Raw genomic sequence first — 14074 nt, 5'->3', positions numbered from 1 at the left:
CCAAGTGTAATTCTTGTACTCCACTCCAGTGGCAGAAGTAATCCTAGGTGCTGAGTTTGCCTGCTATTAAAGTATTCTAGTGTGCTAAGTAAAGCATTTTACTGGCAATTTCTAAAATTCAACTGAGCAATATACACAAGCAATAAAAACTAGCACGGAGTATTCAAGTGTGGGGATTGAAACAAACAAATATATAAAGCCACAAACCCTAAGGGTGTGTGTTATTTAAACCCTTAATCCTGTCAGCTGGGAGGTTGAGATTTCTGTTCTGAAATGAGGTTCAGTTCAGCCAGGGTCTGAATCAGACCCTGTCCCCTAAAATGACAGAAGAAAAAGACAAAGGCCATAAGAGTCTGAAAGCCGCAAAGACAATAATAGTCAACCCCCAAATACAGTTTAATTGAGAATGGTAAATCCAACCAAGAATATGTAACCCATAACCTGCTCTGACATGGAAAGAGAGATAAGCACTTCCATACCAGGCCTATATACCTGCTTTTTTGTCAGTTGGCCTCGTTACCTTTTGGGGTGGCTTCAAACCTCACCAGTGCTGAGTGCCCACCTCAATCCCTTGGGGTTGTGCTATGAATCTGGTGCTCTGCTCAGCTGTGCTGGATGCCCTGCTGCTGGAAGCTGAATGCATTCTGTGGAAGGTGTGGTTCTGTCGGCTGGGGGATGGAGAGTGCAGAAAGCCTGGAGTGGTCCTGGAATTTGTCAGCTCCAGCTGTCTCCCCTTCAGATTTCTTGGCTTTGTAAGGAGGCTGATGAGGTTGGGAAAACCCCTTGTTTGGTCTCTGCTTCTGCAGCTGAGCACAGAGTGGGTATGTAGGTCCACAAGGGTCTCGTCACTCAGTCCACAAGCTCCTTGGTGGGATTCTGGCTGATTTCCTCTCATAGATCTTAGTGTCTCCTGCTTCTCTGCTGTGGCAGAAAAAAACTTATACCCTTTCATTTTTCAGACAAAGAGTGTATTTTGCTGTGGTTTTTCTCAAATCCCTCTCTAGGCTGGATTAGTGTGACTACTATCAAGACTATGTTTTAAAAGTAGGTCAGGGAGCTAGGCGAGGTGGCCCAGGCCTGCAATCCCAGCTTCTTGGGAGGTTGAGGCAGAGGATCCCAAACTTGAACTCAGCCTGAGCAACATAGTGAGGCTGCCATCTCACAAATCAAAGTGTTCCAGGGATGCACAGAGGGTTATATCTGATAAAATTTGACAAATTTGAAAGTTTTTATATTATAGTCAGGTAGCCCATCCACACAAAACTTGAATCTTGAAAATATGCCTCTGGTCCAGACACTCCTTCCCAGTAAGAAAGGTATCCATGTGTCTCCATGTGGCATTATTTCAAAACAGACACTTATAGGTAGGAGGATTGTTGTGATTTCAAGGCCACCCTGAGACTACATAGTGAATTCCTGGTCAGCCTGGGCTACAGCGATACCCTGCCTCAAAAAAACAAAACAAACAAACAAACAACAACAACAACAACAAAAGTTTTATAAGAATTGATTATGTGTCACATGTAAACACTTGATACCCCACAAAGTTAAGTTTACTGAGCACAAGCTATGTACCAGGCACTGTGAAAAACACCTATCTCCCGATTGTTTCAAATGTCAGCTTTCTCAGAGAAAGCTACCTTGAAGGCCCCACATTCTCAGAGTTAGTTCAGGTCCTCTATGAAGTAAATGCCATTCTAGGGCCAGACATGTAAGGGGATGATTGACTGGGGAAATGTGTGTGGAGAATTCAGGGGAGGAATGAAGTCCTGCATCATGCAGTGATGGGCTAGTTAGCACTTGTATCTCTGCCATGCACAGTCCTCGGATGATTTCAGTTCAGTTCAGCCTCAAATTTGCTGGTAGATCCAGAGAGTCAACAGCTGGGCCTGGAAATCAGCTGTGCTCTCCCCTAAGGAGAGCTGAGCAGCATGTTGTCATGGCTCTCCTGCCTTCTGTAACAGGTTAAGTTCTTCTTATTATTTGCTGCTTATAGTAAGAAGTTGTGGTGGTTAATCTTGTCAAGTTGGTGAGATTTAGAATCGCCTTGGAAACAAATCTATGAAGGTCTAGATTAGATTAAAGGAGGTGGGAAGACCTATCCTAAGTGAGCAGTGCTATTTCATGGTTTGTAGAAAGGAGGAATGATATTTACTGAAGCTTACAGATCCAGGGGAAGTTCCATAATGGCGGAAGAAGCTGGCCCCCTTTTGTAGGTCCACGCAGAGAGAAAAGCAACCACCACCAGCCCATGCATGCACACTCCAGGAGACCAGGCACAGCTCAAGCACTCTGCATAGCTTAGGCTGGAATCAGGTTCACCCTACACCTTAGGACTGGACCCTAGTGACACCTCCTCCAGCCAAGTAGCTGGAAATCCAAGCTTTATTAACTCTTGAATTTACTGGGGGACATCCATTCAAACTACCATGCACTGTAAGCCAAAATAAACTTTCTTCCTTAAGCTGATTTTTGTCAGTTTTTTCCCAGCAATGAGAAATATAACTAACACACACATGCATTTTTCTTTTCTTTGTTATCATCATATTAAATTTTATTTACTTATTTATTTGAGAGAGGCAGACACAGAGAGAGAGAGAGTGATAGGGAGAAAATGGGCATCCCAGGGCCCCTAACCACTGCAAACAAACTCCAGATGCATGTGCCACCTTGTGCATTTGGCTTTATGTAGGTACTGGGAAATTGAATCTGGGTCCTTTGGCTTTTATAGGAAGCACTTTAACTACTAAGCCATCTCTCCAGCCTATCTTTTTTATCTTCTTAATAATATCTGAATTGAAGTGCTTAATTTTGATGAAGTCCAATTTATCCCAGTTTTGTTAAAAGGATAGTGCTTTTAGTATTATATCTAAGAAATCTTTGCTTAACCCAAGTTAATAAATTTATTTTTTAAAACTTTATTGATTTGTTTACAAGCAGAGAAAGATAGAGAGAAGAGGGACAAAGACAACAGACAAACCAGGGCCTCCAGCCATTGCTAGGTAATTCTAGATGCATGCAACACTTTGTGCATCTAGCATTTTACATGGATACTAGGGAATTGAGCCCAGGTGATTAGCCTTTGCAGATAAGTGCCTTAACGGCTAAGCCATCTCTCTAGCCCCATAAATATTTTCTATACTATTGCAAATATTTCTTTTAGTTTCAATCTGCCTTTTAATCATTTACATAATATACATGCAATTGGCTTTTTGTATTGATTTTACAGTGCTGACTTGCTTTTCTGTTAGTTCTGATGGCTCTTTATAGAATCTCAAAATGGATTTAGTATTATTGTCAACATGACATTTATAAATAAAGCTAATTGACTTCTTTTGATTTAAAATGTTGCTCAATTATTTTTCTTTCCTTGTTGCACAGGCACTGCATTATTCAGAGTTCTCTTGAGGAACAGAACTGGCCGAATGAATATGTCATTATAAAAGGGATTTATTAGGTTTGCCTACGGGCTCAGGCTGGGAGTCCAACAATGGCTGTCTGCAGGCAAGAGTCAGAAAATCCAGCAGCTGCTCAGTGCACAAGGCTGAATGCAAGCTGCAGAATCAGTCCACACTGCAAGACCAGGGAAGCTGGATTCCACTGTCCACAAAAGACAATAGTATCAGGGTAGATGCAGTGCATTGGCAAGTAGCAAATGCAGCCAAGCAAAAGACCCTGAGAGCTCTTGGAACTTCTTGAGCCACCCACCCTGGAGAAAGATCCTCCTCCCTCCATCAATTCTTCCTGGAAGCACCCTCACAGAACCACCCAAGAGGCATGTCCCTTACTTGATTCCTAATTTGATCAAGCTGACACAGAATTGTACCATTGTGGGAACCCACAAAGAACAATATTTTAAAAGGTGGTGAGAGCAGAAATCCTTGCCTTGTTCCAGGTTTTTGACTGGCAGCATTCGATCTTTCACCATGCTGCTTTTTGACGCTCTTTATCAAGCTGAGGACATGTCCTTGTAATCAGGAGTGGGTGCTGTATTTTATCCAATGGCTTTGCTGTGTCTATTGAGGTGACCATTTAGTTTTTCTTGTCTTGGTTAATATTGTAAATTATATTGTTTTTCTGCTATAAACTCAATTTTGAATTCCTGGCATATGCATCCACATATATTTTAAAAAGTATACTGCAAAACAAAAATAGCTAAGAATACTAGTATAGAAGAGATCCATTAATAATGTGGATTATTCCATAATAAGTATCCCATAAATGATAAATTCATCTAAATCACAGGAGTTTCAAAATACAATTATTAAAACTATTAGAACGACAAGAAATGATCCACAATTAGTCAGATTAGAATACATTTTTTCTTCCGCGCTGAGTATTGCATCCAGGGCCTCACTTGTTGACCTACTTTACTAGCCCCTCAATACTCATTTCTTTTTTTCTTTTAACTTATTTATTTAAGAGAGAGAGAAATAGGTAGAGAGAGAATGGGCACACCAGATCCCCCAGCCACTGCAAACAAACTCCAGCAACATGTACCACATTCTGCATCTGGCTTACGTGTGTCCTGGTAATCAAACATGGGTCCATAGGCTTCACAGGCAAGCGCCTTAACCCCTAAGCCATTTCTCCAGCTCAACACTCATTTCTTAATAGTATTTATTTATTTGCAAGCAGAGAGATAGAGTGAGTGCACACATGGGCACACCAGGGCCTCTACCACTGCAAATGAACTCCAGAAACATGCACTCCTTTGTGTATCTGGCTTTACACAGGTACTGGAGAATTGAACCCAGGTTCTTATGCTTTGCAGGCAAGCACTTTAACTGCTGAGCCATCTCTCAAGCCCAACACTCATTTCTTAATTAATAATCAAGACAGGAAATAAGAAAGGATATAGACTCATGAATTGGTTAATAATACCAACTGATCTTGAAAGGGCCAAGCCAGCAGCTCTGCTCTCTTGTGAGCTGTGCTGGAGCTGGTCCTTGACCAGAGGGCGGGAAAGCATTACCATTCTGGGTGTGAGACTATCCGTAAGGCCAATATGAGGAATGTATGTAATAGTCTTTCAGACAGTAAAAGCAGGAACATCACACAAGCAAGAAAGCCCCATTTACATGGGTTGTGTAAGAAAAGTGTAAGAGAAAAGTAAAAGAGAACACCGGACTTGATCTCTACAGACTGTTTATTAGAGAAACAGCAAGGGGTCTCAGCTTTCCCAGCTTTCCCATAGGATGAAGGCTGAAGCACTAGGCCAGGCTAGGGTGTAAGTTTATAAGGAGGATCCTAAGAAAAACAGACTTGACTGGGTGCAGTTGATAAGAAAATTGTAGCTGTTTGTGTCCTTGTTCAGAACAGGCTTCTTCAGCCAGGAATGTCTAATGGAGGATCCTCAGATGGTCTCTGGTCCTTCAAGGCCAGCGAGGCTAAAGGGAGTACATCAATCAGGGAAGGATGCCAAGCTTCTTTATTACCCTGAGCCTTAGGGATAGTTATTAACTCTTTAGTTCCCTTTAGTTTTCAGGGAAGGCTATTCACCCTCAGTCCAGACTCTGGAAGGATAAAAGAAATTGGGGAGAACTGGGAGTGAGTGGGACATTTTGGGGAGGACTGCATGGGCCGGAACTGGGGATGAAGACTTGTGTTCAAGTGCTTTAAGCTGAGGGAAGCAGCAGATCTCTCGGTGTGTCTCACACAGTCCTGTGGCAGTTGGATGTTCAGGGGCTCTTCTTATTCAGTGGCCATAAAAAATTCAGCGACTCACTTTGTAGTGAAGGCATGTATTCTGTCCACAAGGAATTCAGTGAGGCATCTGAGTATGTAAGGACCAAAAGAGAGGGTGACCATTGCCATAATCAGTGGAATAAAGTACATGTCAGAGACAGGATAGATTTAACTTGAAGGGAGTTGAGCTCTGAGATTTTTTAATTTATAACAATAGGTATCTTAGTTGGTCACAGAGAGGTGTCAGGTCACATGTAGAGAAATAATATTATTGGCCATTAAAAAGGCTAATACAGCCCAAAATAGTATTGGCTCTGGATTGGTAACATTTACATTTCCACAATCATTGTAGTCATCATTGAAGGCTTAGTCACACAGGTCTAGTTTTGGGGAGATTTAGTTTCTAGGTTTAGTTTTAGGTCAAAGATGAAATCAAGAGGAAGTTACAAAATATTTGAAATGGAGAAAAATGAAAATGTAACATATCAAAATCCGTGGGTTTCAGCTAAAGTAGTTTACCGTGACTTATTCTACAAAAAGGCTGTGAGATGTCACAACAACTCCAGTTTTAGAGTTAAGAACAAACATAGTATAAAAACAAAATCAATGAATTAGAAAACCGAAAAACAATAGAGTATAAAATGATACAAATGACGAATTTAAGGACTGAGAGCAGATTTTTTAGAAAATATTTTCATTTTATTTGTGCATGTGTGTATGTGAACGGAATTATCAAGGTCTCTTGTCCCTGCAAAATAACTCCAGATGTATGTGCCATACACACACACATACACACACACACACACATACACACACACACACATATATTTTGCTTTGGCTACCAAGGAATCAAACCCAGGCCTGCAGGCTTTGCAAGCAAACTCGTTTAACTGCTGAGCCATCTTCCCAGCTGACTTTTAAAGTAGATATTACAAGGATAATATGAGAATATTGCTAATACAGTTACATCAATAATTTAACTGGTTTGGACATTTTTCACAAAGTATTAAACCTCACTCAAAAACATGCAGAGCACTTTTTGAATTAGTGAATGGTAGCTATCATGGGAAGGGCATTAAATGGACTTAGAGATATACAGGCTTGCTTTATTTATTTATTTATTTATTGTTAGGTAGGGTTTCACTCTAGGTCAGGCTGACCTGGAATTCACTGTAGTCTCAAGGTGTCCTTGAACTCATTGCATCCTCCTACCTCTGCCTCCCAAGTGCTGGGACTAAAGGCGTGGACTTCCACGCTCGCCACAGAGAGAATGGGCACGCCAGGGCCTCTGGCAAATGGGACTCCAGACACACGGGTTACTTTGTATATCTGGCGTTAGGTTGCATTGGGGAATCGAACTAGGGTGGTTAGGCTTTGCAGGCAAGCGATTTAACAGCTGAGCCATGGCTCCAGTTCATATCTGCGGCTCTCAGGTGTATTTTTTGGGGGGGGGGAGGGGAAAAGCAACTAGAAGTCAACACTTATCCATGCATCGGAGAATGGGGTAAACGGGGGTCAGAAGACACTTCCCCAGGCAATCACCCCACACGTGCAAGAGGCCAGGGACGCGCTGCGCACGCGCACTCTAGCGGACCCGACTCTGGAGGGGCAACGAGGCGGCTGCCGGAAGCGTGATCTTCCGCTTCCGCTGGCGATTCCCATCCGGGGTCACGCCGGTCTTCCGGGTTCCTCTGACAAGGAGTTCTCCCTCGCTTTTTTTTTTTCTTTTTTCCTCCCCCTGCCCCAGCCACTTCCTGGTCTTCCGCTGTGTGCCCCCGCCCCTGGCCCTCCACGTCCTCGCCGGTTCCCGTGGCAGCCTCGCCGAGCCGCTGTCGGGCCTAACGCCACCCCGGGCGGGGGTGGGGATCACTGCTGTCCCGGGGCCGCCGGCGAGCGCCCACCTGCGCGGCCCGGACCCCGACGACGCGGGCCGGGTACGGGGCGCCGCGAGGGACTCGCCCGTGCGGGCCGGGCGGGCGCGGACACGAGTGCGCTGCGCGGGAGACCTGGCCGGTCGGCGAGCGGCGGCGGTCCTGCGCGCCGGCCCGCCCCCAGCCCCGCGCGGGAAGAGCCGGGCCCTCCCGCGGGCTGGTCGCGGCGCGGCGCTGAGGTAGGGTGCGGGCTGGGCGGTCCTGGGGGCCGGGGGCCGGCGCGCCCGCGTCTGCCTCCCCGGGCGGTGTGCGTGCGCTCGCCTGCCCGCCGCCTCCAGATGGCTACCGCTTCGCGGGGGGGAACAAAGAGAAGGCCGTTGCCACCAGCAGACCGGGCTGGCGACCTGCTAACAGGCACCCGGCGAGCTCGGGCGCCTGTGGGGACCCTGCCCGTAGGAAACGCGTGCGACTGTCCGCGGCACCACCGTACCTGGTGGTCTTGAGCCACAGGGCTTGAGCGGGGCGAACCGCCGCAGACGCCGCGCGTCCCGTGCAGTCACCGCCTGTAGTGACAGGGCTTTGTCGGCGTGAGTAGCCCCAGTTGAACGTGATCTAGAATGGCCCTGAGCACAGACCTCTTGGGAAACAAGTTGTCCGTCCTTTAAGCAGTGTTTACTTGGAACTGTGTTGTACATTCTTTTACAACACTTGCATGGAGTTTTGTAAAAAGGAATGTTCTGTTCAGTGGGTTCGGTAGGATTTAGGAGTTGACTCTTTTCTGTTGTGGAGAAAAGACTTGGGCTTAGAGAACTAAACTTTTTGAACTTGCTGGGTGTGGGGGCACACCTTTAATCCCGGCATGCTGACTAAATTGAGAGGATCTCAGTGAATTCAAGGCCAGTGTGGGCTACAAAATGAGTTCCTGGTCAGCCTGCACGAAAGTGAGACTGTCTCAAAAACAAACAACAACAAAGTGTGGGGGGGGAACAAAGGTATTTGGTCTAAGTACACAGGAAAGTTGGTTTTGCCAGGTCTTGTTTGTTTGTTTAGAGTCTCCCTCTAGCCTAGCAAGCTATCCTAGAATTCACTGTGTAGCTTAGGCTGGCTTTGAACTAACTGCAGTCCTCCTACCTCTGCATCCTGAGTGCTGGTTACAAGGCGTGCAACCATCACGCCTGGCCAGTACTTTTATTTTATTTTATTTGAGAGAGAGAGGGAGGGAGGGAATGAATGGGCGTGCCAGGGCTCTCAGCCATTGCAAAGAACTCCAGAAGCATGCATCACCTTGTGATTCCTGCTTACATGAGTCCTGGGGAATTGAACCTGGGTCCTTTGGCTTTATGGACGAGTACCTTAACTGCTAAGCCATCCCCAGTTCTTTTATATATTAAATACAGCCTGCTTTTTTTTTCCTTCTTTTTCCAGGTAGGGTCTTGCTGTAGCCTAGGCTGGCCTGGAACTCATTATGTAGTCTCAGGGCGGCCTCCAGCTCATATGGATCTTCCTACCTTTGTCTCCTGAGTGCTGGGGTTAAAGGTGTGTGTCACTATGCCCAGCTGTCATGGCCCTTCTTTTATTCAACCTCTTCCTCTGACCTCAAGTAGGCCTTTTCATCCCCACTAATCTGTTCTACTTATGTATATACAATACCATCCCCTTAAATCCTTCCTTCTCCTCCCTCCCTTATAGCCCCTTTCTGGCTTATTGGCCTCTGTTACCGAGTTTTATTCCAACTCACATACAAGTCCAAACGTTTGTAGCTAGGATCCACATATGAGAGAGAACATGTGGCACTTGGCTTTCTGGGCCTGGGTTAACTCACTTAGTATAATCCTTTCCACATCCTTCCATTTCCCTGCAAGTTTCCTAATTTCATTATTATTTACTTCTTAATAGAACTGCATTATATAAATGTGCCACATCTTCATTATCACTCATCAGTTGAGGGACATCTAGGCTGGTTCCATTTCTTAGCTATTGTGAATAGAGCAGCAGTAAACATGGATGTGTAAGGATCTCTAAGGTAGTGTGATGAGTGCTTAGGATATATGCCTAGGAGCAGTATATATAACTGGGTCATATGGTAAATATTTTTAGCTGTCTTAGGAACTTCCACACCGATTTCCACAATGGTTATATCAGATTACATTCCCACCAACAGTGGTTAGAAGGGTTCCTGGTTTTGGTTCCTGCATTTATTGTTGATTTGATTTCTTGATAATAGCCATTCTGTCAGGCCTGGTATGGAATCTCAAAGTAGTTTTAGTTAGCATTTCCCTGTTGGCTAAGTTTGTAGAACATATTTTCAGATACTTATATGCCATCTGTATTTCTTCTTTTGAGAAAACTATTTAGTTCCATAGACCCCTCCCTTTTTTTTTTCTTTTTGTTTTCCGAGGTAGGGTCTCACTCTAGCTCAGGCTGACCTGGAATTCACTATGTAGTCTCAGGGTGGCCTCAAACTCATGATGATCCGCCTACCTCTGCCTCCCAAGTGCTGGGATTAAAGGTGTGTGCCACCACACATGGCCAGTAGCCTATTTTTAATATTTTTTGTTTTTATTTATTTATTTGACAGAAAAGGGGGGGAAGAGAGAAAGAGTGAGAGAGAGATTGGGAATGCCAGGGCCTTCATGAACTCCAGACACATGTGCCATCTTGTACATCTGTATAATTCTTTTTTAATATATGTATATTTATTTATTTATTTATTTGACAGAGAGAAAAAGGGAGAGAAAGAAAACCATAGCCTATTTTTAGTTGGGTTGTTTAATTTCTTATTTTTTAGGTTTTTGAGTTCTTTGTATATCCTGGATATTAATCCTCTGTCAGATAGATGTATAGCTGGCACAAATTTTCTCCTCTTCTGTAGGTTTTCTCTGCTCTATTCACAGTGTCTTTTGCTATACAAAAGCTGTGTAATTCATGAGGTCCCAGTGGTTGATTAGTGATTTTATTTTCTGAGCAACTGGGGTTATATTCAGAAAGTTGTTGCCTAAGCCAATATGTTGAAGGATTTCCCCTAGTTTTTCTTCTAGCAGTTTCAGAGTTTCTGTTCTGATATTAAGGTCTTTGATCCATTTGGACTTGATTCTTGTGCATGTGGAGAGATAAGGATCTCTTTTCATCCTCCTATATTATAGATATCTAATTTTCCCAGCACCATTTGTTGAAGAGGCTGTCTTTTTGCCAGTTAGTATTTTTGGCTTTTTTCTTTGGTTTTTCAAAGTAGGGTCTCACTGTAGCTCAGGCTGACCTGGAATTCACTCTGTAGTCTCAGGGTAGCCTTGAACTCATGGCAATTCTACCTCTTATTTTTGGCATTTTTGTTGGTGGCTGTAGTTGCCTGGGCTTATTTTTGGGTCCTCTGTTCTGTTCCATTGATCTGTCTGTTTTTATGCCAGTATCATGCTGTTACTATTACTGTTGCTCTGTAATGTAGCATAAAATCAGGTCTGCCACCACCCTTACTTTTGCTCAAAAGTGTTAGGATTGTTTTTTCTATTTTTGTGAAGAATTATATTGGAATTTTGAAAAGACACAGGTTTGTAGACTGGGTTAAAAAGCAGGGTCCTTCTATTTGTTGCACAAAGCTTTCAAATGAATTTTAAGATTGTTCTTTGTATTTCTGTGAAGAATGCCATTGGAATTTTTTTTTTTAATTTTTATTTATTTATTTGAGAGCGACAGACACAGAGAGAAAGACAGGTAGAGGGAGAGAGAGAGAATGGGTGTGCCAGGGCTTCCAGCCTCTGCAAACAAACTCCAGACGCGTGCGCCCCCTTGTGCATCTGGCTAACATGGGACCTGGGGAACCGAGCCTCGAACCGGGGTCCTTAGGCTTCACAGGCAAGAGCTTAACCACTAAGCCATCTCTCTAGCCCGCCATTGGAATTTTGATGGGGATTGCATTAAGTGTGTACATTGCTTTTGGTAAGGTTGATATTTTCACAATACCGATTCTTCCAATCCAAGAACATGGGATGCCTTTCCATTTCCTACCCTTGTGGCTTTTAAATTTTGTTTTGAGTAATCTGCTGTTACCTGATGAGTTTGCCTTTATATGTGACTTGATGTTTCTCTCAACTGCTTTCAATATATTTTCATTGTTTTGTAGTTTAATTATAACACGACAAGTAGAGGTTTGTGGTAGTTTGAATAGATGGTCCCCAATATATTCAGTGTTTTATTAGTTTGTAGTTTGGATCTGCAGCCACCTGGCTGAAGGAGGTGGATGTTAGGGTCCAGCCCTAAGGTGTGGTGGTGGGTTTGAAATTCCAATCTATAACATTTTGCAAAATGCCTACAGTTCCTGAAATGTGTGGCTTTTGGCTTGGGTTCTCCCTCCCTCCCTCCCTCCCCCCCCCTCCTCCCTCCCCCCCCTTCCTGTTTCTCTCTCTCTGTCTCTCTCTCTCGCCCCCCCCCCTCCCCCCCGGGTCTTGTAAGAGCAGGCCAGTTTCTTCTGCCATTGTGGAACTTTCCTTGGATCTGTAACCCTCAATAAATATCCCTTCCTCTATAACTGTGCCTGGTCTGGAAGCTCATCTCAGAGGACTTGAAGCTATTACAAGGCTCTTTCCTGGTTTTGTATGTTTAAAGGTTTCCTGCATCTGTATTGTCATCTCTCTCCCCATTTTGGGGAAATTTTCTTCTATGATTTTGTTGAAAATACCAGCTATGACTTTTAAGTGAATTTCTTCTCCTTTTCCCATACCTCAAAGTCTTTGATCTCTTCATAGTGTCCCAAATGTCTTGAAATTCCCATTCATACCATCTTAGTGGTTTGTCTTTCTCTTTATTGGTCTGTGCTAGATCTGCCACTCTGTCTTCTAGTTGAGGTATTTTATCTTCCCTTTGATTCATTCTGGTGAGACTTTCTACAATTTTCTATTTAACTTACTGTGTTTTGTGTTCTAGTTTTACTGACTTGTATTTCTTCATTATTTCTATTTCCTTGCTCTTATATTGACCTTCTTATTTCATTAAGTTTGTTCCTTATGATTTCTTGAGATTCCTTTACAGACCAGAAGTCAATTCCTTTTCTTGGGATTCTGCCTTCAGAGTGCTGTTATTAAAGGCATGCACTACCATGCCTGACTATTTTTTTTTTTTAATTTTAAAAAGATTTGTTGCTATAGGGCAAACTTGTTAGGTTTTCTTCTTGCAACATAGATGTAATCTTTTGTTCAAACTTTTTTGTCAGGCATTTCATCTAAATCTATCTCTCTGTAGGTCATTTCTGATGGATTTATAATTTTTGGTGGAATTATATTATCTTGATTTTTTTTTTTTTTTGTTTCTTGTATTACAATGTAGAGATTTTTGCATCCTGAGTTAACTTGGTGCTTGTGTTTTCTAGTCATGTGCATTTTTCTTAGATGTGTAAATTAGACATTATGTATCTTCAGGATAGGAGCCCAGAGTGCCAGGTGTTGCTCTTCTATTACTCCCAGAGTTATAGCAGAAGTGACCTAGGTTGAGTTTGCAGGTATTCTACCTGGCTGGGTGGAGCAAAATACAGGCAGATTCTAAATGTCAACCGAGCAATATATACACATTTCAGTCAAAACCAGACTCTAGAGTATTAATGCAACAGTGGGGATTAAAACAAACATATTCTAATAAAGCCAGTTCCCGAAGGCTGAAGTTGATCCACACCCTTAAACCTGTCAACTGTGAGGCCTCGACTTCTGGTCTGTAATGGGTTCCAGGTCCACCCGGGACCAAGTGGGACTCTGCCCCCAAGAAAGACTGAAGAAGAAGACACTATAAATCAAGATGTATCCAGAGCAACCCGCATCAACCCCAAAACAGAGCTTATTTAAGAATGGTAAAGCCAACCACCAGTACACTAATCAGACTGAACGTGGAACCTGCCCTGACATGGGAGGAAGGTGCGATTAGCACTCCCAGGGCAGGCTTGGGCCTTCAGCTAGAGTAAGCAGGCCCTTTTACCTTTTGGGATGGTTTTCATTTTCTCTTAGGCTGAGTTCTTGGCTAGGCTGGGGTGGGTCTGCCTTGTGCCCTGAGATAGATCCCTTGGAGTTCTCCAGTGGTTGTCAGTGCTGGTGGTTGGGGGAGGGGACGCTGTGGAGAGTGCCTGATGTTGTGGAGCTGCTCGCCTCATTCCTTTCGTCCTCCTCTTCAGGACCTGCTCCACCGATCTCTGGTATCTCAGTTTTCTTGACTTTGCCTGGCTGGTGTGAGTGGAGAAACCCTTCCTTGTGATTCTGCTCAAAGTGGCTCAGGAGGGTTGGGCAGTGCGTAGCTCTTCCTAGCAGATGAGCTGACAAAGCTGTGGCTGGAGCCAATTTTGGCTGCTTCTGTGGTTGCCAGAAGCTCCGGGACTCTCCTGCTTCTCTGCTGTGGTTGACAATTCCTTATACACCTTCACTTTTCAGTAGAAGAGTGTATTGTGGTGGTTTTGTGCTTATTCCCCACCCAGCCCCAGGCTGCTTTGGTGTGGCTACTATGCTACCATCTTAGCTGGAGGTCTAAAACCCTGTTCTATTGGA

At 43.9% G+C, this 14074-nt stretch overlaps 1 protein-coding gene across 3 annotated transcripts in view; it reads left to right on the top strand.

Annotated features, from left to right (window-relative positions):
• Positions 1–7746: 7746 nt before the first annotated feature.
• Tent2 (terminal nucleotidyltransferase 2) overlaps positions 7747–14074 on the top strand; it is a 40389-nt gene continuing 34061 nt past the window's right edge. The window contains exon 1 of one of the 3 annotated variants that reach the window (XM_045134212.1): positions 7747–7798. The gene's annotated coding sequence lies outside the window, so the exon portion shown is untranslated. Of the gene's footprint in view, positions 7799–8092; positions 8147–14074 lie in introns of those variants that run through there. The other 2 variants (XM_045134211.1, XM_045134213.1) reach the window with 2 other exon arrangements.

This window comes from Jaculus jaculus, chromosome 14 (assembly GCF_020740685.1).
Source record: "Jaculus jaculus isolate mJacJac1 chromosome 14, mJacJac1.mat.Y.cur, whole genome shotgun sequence".
Lineage (NCBI taxonomy): Eukaryota > Metazoa > Chordata > Mammalia > Rodentia > Dipodidae > Jaculus > Jaculus jaculus.
Note: the sequence above shows the minus strand (reverse complement) of the source record. Positions and strands in the feature narration are given on the sequence as shown.